General features: G+C 38.4%; 1 protein-coding gene and 1 long non-coding RNA gene across 4 annotated transcripts in view; one reads left to right on the top strand and one right to left on the bottom strand.

The window, feature by feature from the left end:
- Nucleotides 1-21,528, top strand: part of LOC123875796 (nucleolar protein dao-5-like) — a 151,695-nt gene that overhangs the window by 6,441 nt on the left and 123,726 nt on the right. For 2 of the 3 annotated variants that reach the window (XM_045921828.1, XM_045921848.1), the window contains exon 2: nt 16,827-16,869. The exons of the other annotated variant lie outside the window; for it this stretch is intronic. The gene's annotated coding sequence lies outside the window, so the exon portion shown is untranslated. The remainder of the gene's footprint in view (nt 1-16,826; nt 16,870-21,528) is intronic. 3 annotated transcript variants of the gene reach the window in all.
- On the bottom strand, nt 11,437-12,512 carry LOC123875941. The gene is made up of 2 exons (XR_006798228.1): nt 12,230-12,512; nt 11,437-11,570 (listed from the first exon to the last, which is right to left on the bottom strand). It is a non-coding gene; the product is annotated as an uncharacterized LOC123875941 (long non-coding RNA).

Raw genomic sequence — 21,528 nt, 5'->3', positions numbered from 1 at the left:
GAAACCCATAATATGTCTGGGTTTAATAAACTTCCGCTTCCATTTTAGACTGCATCTGCATGCCTGGGAACTCTCCATAATGTTCTCAAAGGTGTGTGCAGTCTGCCAATCTTCATGGCCTAAATCCTTCTTGTTCTGTGAGGATTCACATTTTCATAGTGCTCAGTAGTGGCCCGGCAATATTACCTATAAGTTAACATCAGAGTTTGTCGTTTTAAAAATTAAAAGTGCTACATAACTAAATGGGCCAATTTCGCAGCCTATTGGATAATTTATTATGACATCAAAACCTGTTCCATGGAAACAAGATAATAACTATGTAAAGTTATTAGGTTTACCTACATACACACACGCGCAGTTACCCCCATTTAATACCAGTACCAGTATAACCACAAAGTAACGTTACTCAATAGGCTTTGATAGTACTTTTTACCGACAGTGCACTGTTTTCTAGGCTTCTAGGTCCCTTCTGTTAAACCTACGGTAACCGTAGACTCTACAAAAGAGTCAAACATTTGTTGAGAAAAAATCCTAGCTTAAGTTTCCTACTTCCTAACCTATACTCCTGCATGAATAAAGTACTTATAAAGTTCTAGAATGGCCTTAGTGACCTTGCACCGGAAAGCGCAGCGTTAGAACACCTACTAGGTGGACAGACGACTTCAAACATGTCGCAGGGTTCCGTTGGATTGAGTCGACGCAAGACCGTGGCGTGCGGAACTCCCTACAAGAGACCTAAATAGCCAACATTGGACGTCTGTCGGTTGATAGTGATGATGATGATGAAACGGCTTTTTTTTTTTAATTATATAGACTAGCGCTTGGCTGCAATCAGACCTGCTAGCAAGATGATGCAGCCTAAGATGGAGCGCGCTTGCCTAGAAGTTGCCTATTCACTCTTGACTACTATAGTTATAGTGTAGACTTACTATAGTCTCTATGAAATTAATAGGCTATTTACCTGGATCTCTGCCAAGTTGTATGCGGAAGGATCTGGGAACTCACTGCATTATTCTGTGTTATTATGCCATTAAGAAAACTGCTACCATTAGGTATGTGATAAATGGAAAGGGCGACCCTCTGTTAGTATAACCAGCCAAGTGCGAGTCGGACTCGCGCACTGAGGGTTCCATGCTCGGGTAATTTTCCGACATTTTGCACGAACCCTAAAAAGAGATACCTACGTTTTTATTTACTAGGCATAGGTATCTCCACTATTAATTTAAAGTTCCATTAAAAACTTGATTTGATACTTTGCATAGCAAGGTCTTTAATAGAAACAGCCACATAAAAGATATCTATTATAATTTATTTAGAGTATTTCAAAAGGTTCAACGATTTGTTAGTTGTTACAAAACATCACTGCAGCCTCGCTTGTGGTGATAACTCATTGAAATAGGTAGTTATTTAAATTGCCAATGTCAACATAGTACGTGATACTATGTGGTTATACAGATGTATAGAATATACAAAGTTTCCCCAAGTACAGCCGTTTAATTATACGATACGACACAATTGCATACATATTACGTGATAATTATTCAATTTGTTTATTTGCAAGATCGTAGGTTGGCCGGTATTTGTTGTTGATGTTATAATAAATAATGGTTATTCAAATGCAAATGGGTGTAATACAACCGAGTGATTTATAGTAAGTACCAGGTGCTATTTGACTCTTTGATACAACTTTATTCAAATTCAAATAGGTAGGTTACCTAGTCGAAGTAAGAGATATTTTAAGAACTGTTTAAGTCATAAACTAACTACTAGGTAGGTACTAACTGGGGCGCAGACAACGTCCCCTCCTTGCCAGGTCGATTAGCCATGGCCAACAATATCCCATCAAGCGCTGCTGTTATCCTTAACACTCAGGCACACAAGGAGGTTACCTGGCTGGTACCCCGTCGCACCCACTCCTGGCAAGATTAACGCGTTGTTGGAGGGGAAAAGGGAAATATTAGTCATTACTAACATGCCTTATATTCTTTACATAGATATAATAAACCAAAACGAACAAGGCAGCGTTAACAGATTGGTTGAAGGGTAACTTGGTTCTAGCGTTTTATCACTCAAATAACTATTGAAAATCACAGCACTAAAGACACTTGTCAGTGAAGTAAACTCATTGACCCACAGTTAAGACGCGGTGACCTTAATCGCGGCATTGTGATACAAACAACTGCACCGTCTATCGCACGAAGTTAGTTTTGACGAGTCGACGACCGAGCGTACATTACCGCTTCGTCATCAGTGTGATTACGTAGCGTCATCAGCGGTCGTCATCGACAAAGCGATTAGACACTCCGTAGTTTGTACCCTTTAACGGGTCATTAGGAATTGAATAGACACATGTACTACCTTCAGCTCCAGTGCAAAGATATCTGTAGACTATATCAGGAGTCTGACGAGACCTCGAAGCAATACACAATACACACTAACTCAGACAAGTTAAAAACCATGGTCAGGACTAAGGTTGAGATCTATTGGGCGTTCTTTGACTTGACTATGACTGAATATATCAGTTAAAACGAGATAGCGTTATTTTGCTGGCATAAATCTGTCTCGTTTTAGCTGAAACCAAAGTGCGCTCTATAGATATCAAACTAGGAGACCAAGCACTAGGCTATCACAACTATATCGGTGTGCGTTGCGCTTTAGGAATCTCAGGCAACTGTGTTTGTATAGATATAGAGCAAATCATTGTAATGGTTTACATTATGCTGAAAGCGGCCGTGTCGGTTTATTGCGTACTCGATCGCGAACAAATTGCAATCTTGCCATTACAATTTAGAACTGTCGCACCGTTCACTCATTAAGGCACACCTCAGCTCAAATAGATATCAGAATGTTGATTTTAAGGCCTTTTACAGCTAAATTACAGCCTTTTGGAAATCCTATTCCAACGATTTCTTTCTTAGAACGCTCCAATCATGCCCCCAATTACCTACTAATTCTAAACATGTCTATTTGAATTAGTTGACTTGACGTAAATCTAGTTACGAGCAAGACGGCTCTCTCCGTCACTCGCTTCATACAATCGTAGTTCCAATTTCATTTGAATATTAAGCAACCAAAGTCCCTTGCCAAAGTCCATGAAATTTTGCAGACATATTCTAGAAACTAATGTCTATGTCTGTGGTTTTCCAGATTTCTGTTAAAATATTCGGTTTCAAAGTTACGCGGTGTTAAAAATTTTCATACAAATCTTTGAGCCCCTGTAATTTTAAAACTACATATTTTTAGAAAAATCTAAAACACCACAGACACAGATATTAGTTTCTAGAATATGTCTGCCAAATTTCATGGACTTTGGTTGCTTAATATTCAAATGAAATTGGAACTACGATTGTATGAAACGAGTGACGGAGAGAGCCCTGTTAAATCCCGGAGACTAAGGCTGGAGTTCGCCGAAAGCTACATAACCAACGGTTGCTAAATCAGCTGGTTATTTCGAAACCGTCGTTTAAACAACCGTTTTAATGTTTACTGTTCATCACGAAAAAGTGTAGCATGGTTACTAAATCGGCGGAACACCATCCGTTCTCAGCTACGCTGCTGCTACGAACGAACGCTAAAACGCCACGCGTTAGCGAAGACACATTGTCATTACTATTCAACACAACAAACTGTGACGCCTATATTTAGGAGCATAAAATAAAATACTTTCAACTGGAAGAGTACATAGACGCTATGGGTAAGATAAACTACACTATTGTTCTAAATTTTGCCAGGTAGTAACCGGCCCAAATTTACAACTTCGGGGCCCCGACGTCACAGTCGTGATCATGTGTCCTGCACGTGTGGGACTGTTGATTTTTTGCTGTCGTGTTGCCGTAATTATTTGTGCGTGCATTTAAAGAAGATTTTAAGAGATTCTAGTGTTTAAAATCATTTCAATATTAAAATGGAGGGCCAAAAATGTGTACAAGTGATTTTTCAAGTGACGAAAAGCGCATCAGTTCGGAGCTGGTTTTAAAATATCAAAATATAGTGGAAAGTAAGATAAGTAATTATTTCCAACCATTACATTAAACACTTGTTGCACGCTACTGAAATGAACAACGCAAAGACAAATCAAAATAATCTAAATTGATCTGTATACAAGGGCACAACAGATGTAAAAATGTGGAAACCCCGGTTAAACGACCCTTCCGAGCTCGGTTAGGTAAAACGGCTGTTTTAGGGCTGCAAACCTCGGTTAGGTGCTGGTGAACAGTAAAAATCACTTAATCAGCCGGTTTTCTAATAATCAGCCGTTTTAAAAGTCGGCGAACTCCACCCTAAAATGACGTTTCGTGTGTTGTCTGTATTTTACGACAGTTTAATAGTTATATGGTGCAATGGATACTTACCGATAAATGTTTGTAAGAATTCTCGTCAAATATGTATGAGACAACAAAACGTGTTGAAAGTAATTCCAATTCGAAGTTGTTTATCATTTCTATATAGCTGTTATTTTAGTCTCTGGGATTAAAAATATACTATAACATAGTAGTAACGTTGTTGTGGACTGTTTGGTCTACAAACTTGAGATAAGTTTTTTCGGAGAGCAGAGTTCTGAACTCTGAACAAAGCTGGGGCGGGTCCACCCTTGTAGAATGAAAAAAGTCATTTTGTCGAAAATGTGCTTGTGAAAATGTGTGCGCTATCTTGAGTAAAATCGTAAAAGGGTCAAATAGAAACTCAAATTTGAGATAATAGCTTTTACTACATTTTTCTTTTCATTCTATTAACTATATGCACACGCTTGACTACAATCACACCTGATAGAAAGTGATAATGTGGCTTAAAATGGGATGGGTCTACCTGGAAGATGCCTATTCACTCTTGTTTTTAACCCCCGACCCAAAAAGAGAGGTGTTATTGACGTGCGTATCTGTGTATCTGTATGTGGCATCGTAGCTCCTAAACTTTTAACCGATCCGAACCGAATTTAATTTAGTTTTTTTGATTGAAAGGTGGCTTGATCGAGAGTGTTCTTAGCCTATAATATCAAAGAAAATCGGTTTGAAAGTTATCAGCTCTTTTCTAGTTACTGTAACCTTCACTTGTCGGGGGTGTTATAAATTTTTAATTTACTTGTAAATATACCCGGATTGTACTTGGTAGGTAACACAGATCGCAGAAGAGTGTTCTAATGAGGAATGAAGACGCAAAACGTTTCGTGCGTTCGATTGTCGACGACATTAAATAAATAAGTAATAAGCTTTATTGTTTGCATTATTATAGCTTAATATATTTATTATTACTAGGTATATTACAGTAGTTATCTATATCTAAACTAAAATCTAACGACAAACAATAGGTAACATTAGGCTAGAATTCGTCCGAGGTCTTGCAGTCGGTGTTGAAAGGGGAATTTCATCCTACATGGGTCATGGTATGAAATTAAAGTACCTACCTCATGCCCATTAGCTGTCCACATGTCGTGGCGACGCAACGATGGTGGAAACTGCGATTTCCGACTTGTCCTCAGCTGCATTGTGCAACACTGATAGCCATCGAACGAGGAACATGGATCATGTATCACTTCACATGGGCTCGGCTACACTCATCTCTTTTGTAATTTTACATCATTTTAGTTTTTATTAGATGATGCCTGCGGCTTCGTCCACCTGGATTTAGGTTTTTAGGGTTCCGTACCTCAAAAGGAAAAACGCAACACTTATAGGGTCACTTTTGTTGCCTGTCTGTCTATATGTCCGTATGTCGTGTCTGTCAAGAAAACTTAAGCGTACCTACTTCCCGTTGACCTAGAATCATGAGTAGTTAGGGTAGGTCTTTTAGCTCCAGTAAAGGAAAAATTCCGAAAACCATGAATTTGTGGTTACATCACAAAAAAAAAAATTAAAATATGTTCATTAACAAATAATACCGTGCGCTTACCGGTACCTACACGTCTCTCCTTGAATATTTTCTGTAAATGTTTTTGATACAGTTTCTTTCGTTAAAAAATTAAAATAGCTTAACGTCGCTTGTTCCAGTCATTAACCCCGACCCAAAAAGAGGGGTGTTATAAGTTTGATGTGTGTATCTGTGTATCTGTCTGTGGCATCGTAGCGCCTTAACGAATGAACCGATTTTAAATTAGTTTTTTTTGTTTGAAAGGTGGCTTGATCGAGAGTGTTCTTAGTTATCATCTAAGAAAATCGGTTCAACCGTTTGAAAGTTATCAGCTTTATTCTAGTTACGTACTGTAACCTTCACTTGTCGGGGGTGTTATAAATTTTTAATTTACACTTGTTATTTAAGCAAAGTTTGACCCCTACAATTCCTATTAAGTTTCTTTATTCACTGTTTAATTTATTCCTTGTTTGAAGCGAGTGTGGCCCACACTATTCACACGGCTAGAGTTCCGCGCGTCACACGCTGTCTCAACAATTAGCACACGCACTGCGTTGCGCGTGCGCCGACGCTGCTCTGCACAATCGCTATCAGATCCACTAACTTCATCTCACCAACTTGAGTACTAGATCTGATGTTTTATAACGTTGATTAAATCTAGATCTAATTAATTTAGTGTACTTTGAAGTTTGAACCGATTTCATGTCAAAAATTAGTCAAAATAATGTTGCAAAAAAATATTTAAAAAACCTGTATTTTTAAAAGTTCGCAAAGTATTGCAAATAAAACGTCTAACTGACGCTAGAGGACAATGAACGTTGCGTAGATAGGTACCGCGCGGTTTATACCGCATCGTCGGTATTGACCCGGGTAGTATAACAATAGCGCAAACTATTGCTAGAAGTCTAATTACATCACGTATAACAGATTACTATATCCATTGAAAAAATCACGTCAATCCCTTGCTCGTTGCAGCGTGATTGAAGGACAAACCACCACGCAAACACCCTTTCGCATTTATAATATCAATATTAGTATGACCTAAACGTCACTGCCCAACACGACTAGCCATGCCTTCTCCAACATAAACATTCGCTCCATAAAACATGTTAGAGCTATCTCAAGAGCGATTAAGTTACTGCGTCATCCCAGCCTGCCCTGTAACGGTCCTGCGCAGCTAACAACACTAACCTATACTTAATGTTACGTTTAAAACTAAGTCGTACTTAGTTAGTACTTAGTCCCTACAATGTAATACGAAGTCTTACAATGTCATTCACATTTCATACTTCTTAGGGAGATGTTGGGTCCAACTTTTTAGTTATAACATGTGTGGAAGTAAGGAGGTCATACCTGGCTGAGTTTTTTGTGGGCTCCTCAAACCAAGGTGCGTTTGGAACCCTAGAAGCTTGAGTTTGATTTTGGTATTAGTTATCAGTATCACCTTTAATACTATTTAAATATTAATTTCGACACTTAGATATTGACAATCAAAAGTGTATGGTGGCACATAATTATTTATGCATACATAGTCCTTAATCTAAGGGTGGCACCCACTTTGAATAAATGATTTTGATTTGCTCGACCCTGACAAATAATTCCAGCTGCAAGATTTGAACCAACTCAACTATAAATACTTTTACTGCTCCGAGTAAATTAGCCAAAACATCACTGTATTATCAATCCTGATTAAAACCGGAGTAAAGCCCATGAAAAACTATGTTAATTGCGGAGAAATTAATAAAGGTTATAATTTTACCCAAGGACATACCCAACAAAGTGGAATTTCCGCTCTTTGTTGAGAAGTTGTTTAAAGCGGAAAACCCCGAATTTCAGCTGGATTCGAACCTAAAGTGAATTCAAATCTCCATGTGGAAAAATCCGTTTTCTATCTATACATAATATTATCTATCTATATATATAATAAAATTGTAGAAAAGTGGTGTCTGTACAATGGAACTATATAAAAAAAAGTAGCAGGGGTTGTTATTATATCGATGCCGAACCCGAAATTGTAATTAACTTTTTTTTTTTGTCTGTTTGTCTGTGTGTTTGTGCACGCTAATATCAGAAACGGCTTATTCGATTTAGATACGGTTTTCACTGATATATTGTAGTAAGCTTCACTTAACATTTAGTGTTTATTTCATGTCAATCGGTTCATAAATAAAAAAGTTATGTCAATTTAAAGAATCACGGCGAACATTTTTAACGTATAGAGTATATGCTGCCCGAAAAGTCACTATTCCACGCGAACGAAGTCGCGGGCACAGCTAGTCTCTATCTATGTTTAAATGTAAATACATGTTACATGACTCTACTCTAAGATTAAAGTTATAGAACATGGTTAGACGCATCTAAATCGCGATTAGGTTAGGTCCCATGGACTACGGTCACTAAATAACGGTCCAGTCTTATCTGTTACAAGACTTAGGACCGACAAAACTAAGTTGTTTCGGGCCGGATGCATCGTTCGACGAAACCTAAGATTCGATTGCAAGGTATCTGCCATGATGGAAATTGGTTAGAGGTATTCACACGACCTAGAATGAACTTCTTTCCGGTAACATGAGTTGAAGAAATCCTCAAGTTATTATTATTTTGCAAACTAGCTATAGGTATCCCGCGTGTATCCCGCCTTTTAAAATTGTTTTAGAGTTCCGTACCAAAATGGTTAAAAAGAGCCCTTTTGGTTCGACAAGTGTGACAATCTGTCACACTTGCTTTTTTCGGTAACTTTCAGCTCTATCTGTTTGAATTTTTTTTAATTATTCAGATACAAGTTAACCCTTGACTGCAATCCCATCTGTTGGTAAGTGATGATGCAGTCTTAGATGGAAGCGGGTTAACCTGGAAGGGTATGGCAGTTTTTATTAAACCCATACCCCTTTCATTTCTAGAGGGCATCGTACCGAAACGCTACTGTACTCTCCCTTGATTAGAATATTTTGGGATTTTTTAAGGCTCAATTTTTCATTTACACCTCTAAAACAAAGCTTGCTAGCCTACCAGCGCTTAAGCGCCCCTAAGAGAGGGACTCAAGTAGTCTTTGAGATCAATTGCTACCTGGATGGGCGATTAGCGATATTACACATAATCTGCGGAGTCGGGCGCCGCAGTCGGAAATGGGACTACATTCCGCCTTATTACGGACCACAGGCACACTGGCGGTACATTGTCCACACGGCTTTTTATACTCCAAGAGTCCAACTCAAAGACTCTTCCATGATGTGAACACATGAAACGTTAACCATAGCTTAATAGCTACAGCATCAATGTCACGATCGGCCAACACTTTATGGTATTTTTGTTGCAATAATGCATTGTAGCCAATAGCGAGAGAGTCAGTTGGCCAATCAGGAGTGATTGCAGATGCTCATTTTGACGTAGTTGAGCCAGCTGTAGCTGTCAAAGTGTAGTTAAGAACGGTTAACGGACTGGTTTTGTCTTATGAATATCTTTAGAGGATATCTGCGATTTGGTCCGCGTTTTTTAAAACCATAGGTTTTTTTTTGATAAAAAGTGGCTCTTGTCTGTCTCAGAAATGCAAGCTATCCCTGTTTCAAATTGTGTCGAAATTGATCAAGCGGATGGACCGTGAAAAATTAACAGATAGACCGACAGACAGACACGCGTTTATAATATTGGTCCGAATTTAATTTTCCGCTTTTCCTCTTGGGTTCTTAGACTATTGCAGTCTTGAGGTATAAAAACACACCTTTGTTCTTCATCTGCGATCAGCGTTAACTATAATTGTGGTTTTTGTTGATTATCCCTACGCGATCGACGTGTCTCTATATTGTTAAACGTGATATTATTGCTTTTTAATTGCTCCCGACTCCTGATATAATTGCGTTTACTTTGTAGCTCTTTGACTGTTTTGGTTTCCAGAAAAAACTTTAATGCAATTAGGTAAGAAACTCACTCTAAGAAAAACTTAAAGATATTCTTTACTGCATCTCGGGAGTTGGGTCAAGCAAAAACATGACTAAAAAAATTGAACTCGTGCATTATTGCTAATGATAGATGTGTTCTGCAGTGGAGACTACAATCGGTAAGTGCAGTGTAGGACAACCTCCAGGCTTCTGGATCGATGACCTGAAGAAGAGAAACTTGGGTGCGTTTGGAACCCTCGTAGCTTTAGTTTTAAGTTTACGTAATTAATTATTATCATCTTTCAAATCTAACAATTCTGACAATTTGATTTTGATTTTGAAGGTGGCGGGAAATGGGTATATGAGAAAGGCGGAGGACCGTGTCTTTTGACTTGCTCTTGAAAAGGCCTATGTCTCAGGAACTTATATACAAGCTTGTGGACTAGATAAGATCTTTTGGTACGAAGTATCTTTCGGGCCCAATAAAAAAGCTCAGTTACTTACGTTAGTAACCACAGGGTTATAGGTTTAATAAAAACTACCATACCGCTTCTAGGTTGCCCGCTTCCATCGTAGACTGCATCGTCACATATCACCAGGTGAGATTGCAGTCAAGGGCTAACTTGTATCTGAATAAAAAAAGGGAGCCGCTCGATGGTGGCTGCATAAGACCGTGGTATGGTGGACCGTGGTGGACCCTAAAAGAAACCATTGACCATATAATATGGACCTCTATTGGATATGATGATGATCTTCGATAGAATCTTAGGAAGTAAATTATTACGTGAACATGGCCTTTGGAATAACGTCACAGAAAAATGCCAAAAGAAAAAATACCCGCCATCTCCGGGGCATCTGAGGTCATTTTTTGCGGCGACTAGATGAGGTGACAGGTTGCGTAACTCAATATAATATCAATACGAGTTACGACCTTTCGCCGGTGAAAGTGAAACCGATAATTAAACGGGTTTCTGTTTGTGTTTGTATTCGGAGTTTGCTCTAACGGTTTGTGGACGTTTCTTTGTTAGCTATTTCTTGATTTCTATTTGTCTAATATACACTAGGGTTTGTCATTGTTTAGTGTTATTAGGTAACTTGAGTCCCTAAACGTGGTCTGTGCCCTAAACCTAAAGTCGTCAAACCTATTTCAAAGGTTTAAACGGTGGCTAATAGAAAGGTGCGCTTACACAATAGATGAATTTTTGAATTTTAAAGAATAAGTTTAATATTAAATTGTTTTAGTACCTAAGTACTAATTCTAACGTCTATAATTTTTTATAGTCTTTTGCCCACGCTCGAAACTCTGCTCGAATCCTGCCAGAGTCCCGCAATTTTTGATATGCATTTAAAAATTAAAAATTAAAAATCAATTCTAACGTCATCAACGTTTACGAGCACGTGACTAAATTAGACAAAAAAAATCTCTTAAAATATCTCGCATTTTTCAATACGGATGTCATCAATAGAATGTACCCTACCGAATACCCTATTCGAGTCATTTGCCGAATGCCGATAGTGGAAGCACAGTACAAACAGAATAGTAGGCTAACTAACGCCGATCGGCGAGTTAATTACCTACTCCTGCGTTGACGCCTAGGGTAGTCACTTTTATTTTTAATTAAATATTATTTGCGTATTATGTATGACAGCACTAGGTTTTTAATTTCGTAATAATAATAATGAAATGTTTTACCAATTCATAAATGGGGTGTAAATAAAAGACGTTTTAAAAAGAAAAGACAAATTTTAAAAATTCTATCTTCAGCTTTGAATACTTCACACACGAGTATGCGACGTGTTGGCTTATCGGACAAATCTTCGCGATCGATTGATCGTAGCCATTGTAAGCGCCTGAAACAATTAAATGAGTAAGCCAAATAAAAGAAATATTAAGTTATAAAACACGTATTTTAGAAAATCTAACCTATTACTATGCCCCCTTATTAATAAACGTAGACTAGACGGAATGAAATGACACTCTAATCTACGTTTAATAATCAGGGGGTTAGAGCTTACACAAAGAGTAAACCCAACAGAAAAACATCACTTGTGAAAATTTCAACTGTCTAACTATAATGGTTCATGAGATACTGCTTGGTGACAGACAGACAGACAGACGGACAGCGTAGTCTAAGTAGGGCGAATTACATACATATTACGTACAAAACATCTCACATAACACCCCTGAAGTATAAGTATTTACATATGTACGGAACCCTCGGTGCGCGAGTCCCACTGGTACTTGGCCGATTTAGGTGAAAAATTAAAAAGTTAGGCTTATTCAAATGACAACTTGGTCAACTAACCCCGGTCTTCCCTACTCCATAACTTAAATAAGTAAGTAAAAATTTTTTCTGTAAAAATTGATATTATTCTAATTTTATTCTATCTAAATATAAAATATTAAATATATTAATAGGTACCTAGTACATCCAGACACGGATCCTGGGCTAGCACACATAGGTACCTACCGACACATAATTTTATTACAAAAATGTTTAGGTACTTACGTGTCTTGTTCAGTAGGTATATTGAAGAATGATAAGTCCGGTTTGTTGGAGTCGTTATTGAGACACCCAAAGACACCACAATAAATTTTGGCTTTTTTTGAAGTCATAATTGTTACTAACAAAACAAAAAAGAGCGAGCGTGCAACGTAATACGCAATTGCGCGCGATTAGCATGGCGGCGCGGCCCGTACTGCCGGCCGCTTGAGCCGCTTGAGACTATGCGAATGTGTGCGTGAAACTTCCGTGCGTACACGGCGCCCGCTGCTCACGCATACATTCAAACCGGCGGAGGCCACTTTGTATGAAGTTAAACTACTGTTCTGTTTGTACTGTGGTGGAAGCGTACACCATTACCAATAAAGCAATCCTTCCGGCAACCTGTCTGAGGCAAACGCCCGTCTATCTGATAAGGATCTGCTTATCGCTGATAGCGGCGTCGCGGCGTGGGCGGTGACGACACCACGCTGCGCGCTGTGGGAATTAGGGACTAAGTATCTAAGTATCTAATGCTTAGGGCTATGACTATATTTGATTTTGACAAAGATATTATTATCAAACTTCAGATGGGTCTCTGATGACATAATCGACTGTAACGAGGAAATCCGTAGGAGAGCCAGAGTGGCCGATATAGCTCAGCGAATTAGCCAGCTGAAGTGGCAGAGGCCATGTCTGCCGTAGAACTGATGGCCGCTGGGGCAGACGTATTTTGGAGTGGAGACCGCGTGTCAGTGTGGGACGACCTCAAACCCGCTGGATTGACGACCGAAAAGGTAGTGGGAAGTGGGTGGATGATGAAGACACATCGTGGACGCGGGTGGCGTGCTCTTGGGGGCTACATCCAACAGTGGACGCAAATAGACTTATTAATTGAGATAAGCAAAGCTCATACAAATGTATTAACACTTTTGGCACTTACGAGCGTGCTTCAAAAAATGGCGGGCGACCCATTACCAGGGTTGGATTTTGAATATAATATACCTGTTGAACTATTTAATTTTGTTACTTTTTAAGTAAGTGATAGCAGTGATAAGATATATTAAGACTTCGGTAACTTTTCGAAGTTATGTGCGTTTTAAACAATTGAATATCACTTATTGTAATGGTGAACATCTTGAGGAAATCCGCATGCTTGAGAGTTCTCCATAATGTTCTCAAAAATGTGTGAAGTCTGCCAATCCACAGTTGGCCAGCGTGGCGGACTGCGCCCTAAATCCTTCTTATTCTGAGAAGATACCTGTTCTCAGTAGTATCAATCGATGATGGGTTGATCATGTGTTTCATCAATCAAATGGATTACACCTAACTTTACATTAATGCTCAAGTCTTTGTGTGGAGAACAATGCTAGAAAATCTAGATGATTTCGCACGCTAGTCAACAACCGGGTAAATGCCTTGTAGCTGACAACTACCAGATTCCGACGATCAATCACGTTTTTTGTAAACATGACTAATTCTTTCCCCACCATAAAAGCTTGTTTTAGGAGTGCATAGCTATACATATGCTTTTGGTTCCTTGTATAAACCCACGCTCTTTTATTAACCCCCGACCCAAAAAGAGGGGTGTTATAAGTTTGAAGTGTATCTGTGTATCTGTCTATGACCTCGTAGCGCCTAAACGAATGAACCGATTTTTTATTCACTTACATAATCTTCGATTGCTTATTTCAGGAACATACAGTACTTTTGATAGATATTTTAAACTTCTGTAAAGCCAGGTCTACAATAGCGAGCAGACAAGCAGGCGGGTCACCTGATGTTAAAGTGAGTACTGCCGCCCATGAACATTTGCAGCACCAGAGGAACCGCCGATGCGTTGCCGGCCTGTTGGTCCGCCCCTTGAATAACCCCATGTCGTAATCTAGTATTGTTGTTGTTGTGATTAAAAGATGAATGTCGTTGTCTTGTCAAAAGATTAAACTCATTCCCACTAAGGACTTTTGAACTTTAGTTAGCTTGTTATTAGACATCATCATTATTCATTAAAAACGCAGTAAAGGGTTATAAAATTAATCCCATCGAATAAAAAATAAATAAAGAATTTTGTATATTGGCATGTTGTGATGGTATACTTAGCTAAGGTAGGTATGCTGCTATATCTAATGTAAACCTAAAATGTGGCAAAGGTGTAATTATATGTAATGTTCTCAGAGTACAGTTAGCCACTCAGTTGCAAGATGCAGCGCATTCATTAGGTTGTCTTCCCCATACCATCCCAGCGCCATAACGACCTTACTACTAAGACTTCCATAAAAACTAAATAATATCACAACCTAACATACTTGACATACGAGAAAATACGTAGAAAATTATTTATTAGACAAATCATGTTTTTGTTAGCCTAAATTCAGGAGAAATAAATGTGAATCCGAGTTACCAATTTTCTCTTGAGATATTATGCCCCGTATTCACAAACGTTACTATGAGGTCTCAAAGTGCGCTCGAACGCACAATGCAGGTTCCACCAATCAGATGACTGTATCACGTCAATTTACAATGATCTGATTGGTGGAACCTGCACTATGCGTACGAACACACTGTGAGACCTCATAGTAATGATTGTGAATACGGCCGTAAATCACAACGATGAAACCAGTTGATGTCATTTGCACGGTCGCTTGTCGCTGTCGCCAGTCGCTGTCGCTTGCCGCCTGTGTCAGACTGGAGAACGATAAGAAGAGCAATTGAGGTGAACGATAGCGACATGCGAAGTTAGTTAAATAGCTACATACCTAAATCCGCTTTAAGATCCGTTCCGTAGTTCAAAAGATCTAAGCGTACTGAGGGACAGACGCGGACTTTGTTTTATACTATGTAGAGAAGATATACGAAATATTTGGGATGCCTTGAAGTCAATCACCATTGCACAAGTCCGAAAAGGCAGTTAATTGAAGTTGTTCGTAAACTGCGGCCCAAGGTGAGGCGGGTAGTTTAAGCTCGTGAGAATTTTCAGTCGCAGTGTGGTACAAGATGTAAGTCACTAGCGACTGAAAAATGAGATATTTTAAATCGGCTCGAATCTCGAGAACATCATCATGAACTTGTGGCTTAGTTTGCGCATGTGTAGACTTACCTACTCGCGCCATACCTAAAGATGACAGCACACATAATATAAATACTTAAATAAATAAAAACATACAATAAAAGTTTATTTAGTTCAACAAAATAATAAAAAAACAATTGATGTTAAGACCAAATAACGTCTAAACTTAAAACTAGAGGATCCAAAGAACAATGTATGAACTAAAAGAGCTAATATCGACTCGGAAAGGGATCATCACCTTATCGTGATTCGCCTTGGCGTCAACCAGGCGTCAACCTAATGTAATGTCCCGGCCACATTGAGGGCCAACAACGCGATGTTCAACGGCGTTTCCCGTTAAACGTAGATGTATGCACGATCGACGTACAAGGGCATTGCCGTTTGGCGTTAGACGATTTAACCCAGTCAACCGTTCAAGTCTGGCCACTCAGTTTAACGCGTTGATTATTGAATAGAATGGAAGATTTTTATTCGAATAAACTTTTTACAAGTGCTTTTGAATCGTCAAAATAATCTACCACTCGCGCGATAATTATGGCTTTGTTGGGCATTCCCGTTAGCCTCAATGTTTCTTATAAAGATTAATGTCCTGCCTCACAAAGAGTATGTTATTGTAAATGAATCGAGAAGGCACGCACTGTGAGTATACCAAAAAAATAACTTTAAAATAAAAGAATTAAAAAAAAAAGAATTGTAACGGCAAAAGCTATGGCCCGGCGGTTACGCAACGTGCGCCCGCGCACGCGATCCCATTACACCTCGCGCTTCACAAAAACGAAACTCCATTGAAATCTTTTATTGCCGTATCCAAACTGTTATGTTGTGCGATGTTATGACTCCACTCTCGATACGTGGAGCCTGATACGATGTCAGTTCATACCTACCGTTATTATTTAAGAACACTCTTCTTATACGTTTTATTGGAAAGAGTTTATAGGTGTTTATTAGCTGACTTTTAAGACTACTTAAGCTTGTGAGTAAAACACCGGTCAGACTCGTGCACCGATGGTTCCGTACTCGGGTATTCTTTCCGACATTATGCATGATAAATAAAAAACTATTAAGCAAAAAATAAACAAAAGATCTGTTTTAGAATGTACAAGTAAAGCCCTCTCATATGATACCCCACTTTGTATAGTTATCTTACTTTGAAAATTGAAAATATTAATATTATTTGTTCATGAACACATTTTTTTGTGATGTAACCACAAAATCACGGTTTTCAGATTTTTCTTTTACTTGTGCTATAATACCTGTCTACCTGCCAAATTTCATTATTCTAGGTCAACGGGAAGTTGTACGTTTTCTTGACAGACACGACAGAGGGGCAGACAGACAGACAACAAAGTAATCCTATTAAGGGTTCCGTTTTTCCTTTTGAGTTACGGAACCTTAAAAAAATTTGAACTCTGATTAAATCCCTAGGTCCACGGTTTAGGCATTGTGTTGTCGGTCAGTCAGTCAGTTAAGTACCTAGTGAAACAAGTGTACAAGATGAAAGTGTTAATTTAAATAAAGTTTGGAAGAAATTAACAAAATGTCTTGTTTTTTTTTCAGTTGCTGTGAGTGTTCGTGGATGAAAACACACGTTTTGGAATCTGTAAGTACCTATCTTACTTCAAGAACTCTAGACAAGAGAAAGCAAATCCTATAAAAATGAGAAAGCGAAGTAGATATAGCGCCGGTTGTATAATATGTGTTTTTGTAATAATTAACTAATTAATTAGTGTTATTCTAAAGCTTAGACCAAATACCACAATATCTTTTTCTAGATTAGTTTTCTAGATTTTGTTTTCATTATTTTATTCAAAGTAACCATGCATTTTCTTTTCACACGTTTTATTTAATTGTGTAATTTAAATATAGCAAATGAGGATAATTGAGGATTCTAACAATACTCCAAAATATATCCAAATCAGCTGTTCAGGCATTTATAAGTTATGGTGAAACATACACCCTGAAACATGAACCCTGAAAATATACACTCCTTTTTGGGTAGCCCTGTAAATAATCAACCATAAGCTGTTTATCATAACCTATTTTGACCATCGGTTGACATCGAAGAAGTCTTAGAAGAGAGGAAGAACTTATTTTACTCTGCTTGTCCTTTTAACTTCATTTATTTACAGAGATCTACAACTTTTTTAGTAGGCTTCATAGTTTTTAAGTACTTATGAGGCAGCGAAACTTATTTTATTGTAACTTTTATTATAGTTTTAAATAGAAAAAAATGGCTTCCGTGAGTTCACGCAGCCATTCAAGAGATTGTTGCATACAAATGAGCATATTCTATTACTTTCTCGCGAAATGAGTAAATGTAATCGATAAACGAAAGAGAAGAAAAAAGGAAAGAGGTGCTAATGCTTTGTTGTATCTGTGTCAATGATTATACAGATCATCGAGCCGGCTGTATGGATGTGAACACTTGGTTTTTATCCATCGCGCGCTCTACATCCACGGCAGTCGGTACACAATAAACACGTCACATAATATGGATGATTTGAGTTCGGGTTTAGTTCGTCATTTCACAAATCAAGCTTCGTCAACGCAATCGGAACAAGTGTAAATTAAAAAATTTTAAGACCCCCGACAAGTGAAGGTTACGGTAATTACTAGAAAATAGCTTATAACTTTCAAACGGCTGAACCGATTTTCTTGGATTATGGCTAAGAACACTCTTGATCAAGTCAACCTTCAAACAAAAAAACTAAATTAAAATCGGTTCATTAGTTTAGGAACTACGATGCCACAGACAGATACACAGATACACACGTCAAACTTATAACACCCCTCTTTTTGGGTCGGGGGTTAAAAATTATTAGGGCGCCTTAAGGGCGCCTTTAAATTAGCCGCAAAGTGCCGCACGCAGGTATCACGGCTGCTACGCTGCGGCAACGCTGCTTTATAAATCCATATAAATAAAAACGCGCGACTGCAGCGCCACACACGCGCCAACTTAGAAGCTTGATTTTTTTACAGCTGTAAGAAACAGGCCTTAAATAGGTCATAATATGTATTTGATATTAATTTTAACTTGATACCTACCTCCGGGCTTCTAAGCAAAAAGGGTTTTAACAGACAGACAGACGGACAACAAAAATATCTTATAAGGCTACCTTTTTTATGAGGAGTGGAACGATATAAAGTTTATTTTTTCTATTTTTTTCATTATTTATTTAGGGGTTTTTATAGTATAGTTATATAGGTACATAGTTACTATCTTATCTTAAAATAGATGATCATCCGTTGAGCTATGAAAATAACTCGTCTCAAACACGCAACTATTGCAAATAGCAAATAAGAACTAGCGACCGACATGATTAGTCGCTTGGCTATCAAATACAATCACGCAGATGTATTTAGCGACCAAAATAACCAATAGTCTGGAGTGTGGGAAACGGACGGGTGTGTACGTGCTACGATCCGATCGAGAGGATAGGGCCCCTACACACGGGGCGTTAGAAAATATAGCTGTTTTAACACCCGAACTCTGGGTTAACGGCTTCAGACTTCAGTGTGATTAATTTGGTTACATCTCACCAACTTTGATAGAATTCGAATGACGAAAAATAAAGTTCAGAGTAAAATGGATCTAAACGTTTTAATTTAAAGTGCAAATTCAGTACCACCGATTTTGAGTTCACAAAGTTTCCACATGGTGCATGTATGGTCGAACTTGAACTTAAACAAAGAAGTGACGGTGCATTTAACTGTGGTTAAATTACTATTACTACTAATTTTTTTTTCCTTGCACGAGGGTCTCAATTTCTCTCTCTTCATTGATTACAAACAGAACGAAGGAGAAAAGTGAAAAGTAAATACTCCAAAAAAAAAATGCGCTTGCACATGACGGCCAGTCCACGCGCGGTTCTAACGCGTATTGTGTGTCGTCACCCTTAGTTGTCTAACTTGTGAACGCGCCTAAATAAACCAAAACAGTTTATAGCTGATAATGAGGCGATTTACTGGCCGATACATGTGATACAAACGCACAGATGATAAACCTCTCTACATTGTACTCGATAGAAATACACTTGGCTAAGTAGCTAGGTTTAGGTAAAATTAACCGGTAAAAAGTATAGATATAATATTATACTAATTTTTCCACAGCGTCAAAAACGTAGTCGTAGCACAGAATAAATATGTATGTAGAAAAATTACATGTAGACTATGGAATCGAACCCGGTATCTCCTACTTACAAGATGGCTTTGCAAGGGAGGCCGTCAAACTAACGTGAGTGATATTCATCCTCCTTGTTCTGGGCGTACTACACGGCATCGTACTGGAACGCTAAATCGCTTGGCGGCACGGATTTGCCGGCAGGGTGGTAACTAGCCACGGCCGACGCCTCCCACCAGACCACATATAGGTATTCTGTTCTCATATTCATAATAGGTACCTATTATGTAAATAAATTGCGTATAATATCCGTGATCAGATCAGTATTATGCTCTATTTCGTTTTAGAGCCGTTTGTTAGGATATTGTATTGACGTTTCCCGGATTATATTGCTCAATTGAAAAGGAAAAGTACCTAGGTTTTGCGAAATGAACAAACATCGCCTAGAAAGCCATGCATGCATGGAAGTGATTCATACCTAAACCCTAATTCCGTGCCCATAGTTTTTACACGTTGGACTTGTAAGTTATGGTAAACATATAATGTTCAACTTTCGCAATTTAATAAATATACCTACCTACGTTAAATACCTACCTACCAAATTTCATGATTCTACGGAACGGGAAGTACCTACCCTATAGGTTTTCTTGGCAGTCGGACAGACACACAGACAGACAATAAAGTGATCCTATAAGGGTTCCATTTTTCCTTTTGAGGTACGGGACCCTAAAAATGTCTCTATGTGTGCCTACATGATTTCTCTAAATTGATTCTAATATAATATGGAGGTCAAAATTAGGACACTCTAAACTAAGATAACTGTAGTTTTATATTTTTTTATAAAATATGGTGTGATGACCTTTCTAAAAATCACTAATTTCTTAAGATTTTAAGCTAATTGCTAATTCCCAAACCGATTTGGTAATAATCAGATTGCGTTAAGAATTGTTCAAGGCTAACTAATATAATGAGAATGCGATTTATGGCTTGTCTTGCGATCAGAATCGGCTTTTATACGCAGGTAAATGTCAGCGTTATTAAAGAATAGCTTATTTTTCAATCGATGACAGGTGTGCAGTGTGCACATAATATAACTGATCTCATAGCACGATAACTGGGATAAATGAAGATGGTTTGTGTATATTATACTTAATATTATATATTTAAAATCTATTTGTGCTTGTATCTATGTTTTTATTTCGCGAGGATTGAGGATTTTCCTCAAAACCTCCGTCCTTGCTGCTTAGTACAACAGTAACTATGATTTGCTGTGAAAAGAGTGTATGGAAAAAAATTTATTCCCATCGAAAATTTTACCCCCGACCCAAAAAGAGGTGTTATAAGTTTGACGTGTGTATCTGTGTATCTGTCTGCGGCATCGTAGCTGCTACACTAATAAATCGATTTTAATTTAGTTTTTTTTTGTTTTCGAAAAGTGTCTTGTTCGAGAGTGTTCTTAGTTATAATCCAAGAAAATCGGTTCAACCGTTTGAAAGTTATCAGCTCTTTTTCTAGTTACTGTAACCTTCACTTGTCGGGGGTGTTATAAATTTTAATTTACACTTGTTATATAAAAATTTACATTTAGACGATCATCTTAAAGACTCGACTTTAGGCTCAGTGAAATGGCAATCACACTAATATTATAAAGGCGAAAGTTTGTATGTGTGTGTGTGTGTGTGTGTGTGTGTGTGTGTGTGTGTGTGTGTGTGTGTGTGTGTATGTTTGTTACTCCTTCACGCAAAAACTACTGGATGGATTGGGCTGAAATTTAGAATGGAGATAGATTATACCCTGGATTAGCACATAGGCTACTTTTTATCCCGGAAAATCAAAGAGTTCCCACGGGATTTTTAAAAAACCTACATCCACGCGAACGAAGTCGCGGGCATCAGCTAGTTTTTAATATATTTTGAAAGGAGTCTGCAGTAGTACAGATTTCGCGCTAAGATATCCTAGACTCGCCAGCCGCCAGGCAAGAGCTGAGTGTAGCGGCGCAGCGGTGCGTCGCGGATGCTGCGCCGCTCTATTTAGCGCGCTTCGTTGCCAAACGCATAACAATGAGCAGTAGCGCGGGCTAATTAACGAGATGTGCTCTACCTGAGATGCGTTATCTACCAGTATCTACCAGAGCTATAA

Source organism: Maniola jurtina, chromosome 2 (assembly GCF_905333055.1).
Source record: "Maniola jurtina chromosome 2, ilManJurt1.1, whole genome shotgun sequence".
NCBI lineage: Eukaryota > Metazoa > Arthropoda > Insecta > Lepidoptera > Nymphalidae > Maniola > Maniola jurtina.
Note: the sequence above shows the minus strand (reverse complement) of the source record. Positions and strands in the feature narration are given on the sequence as shown.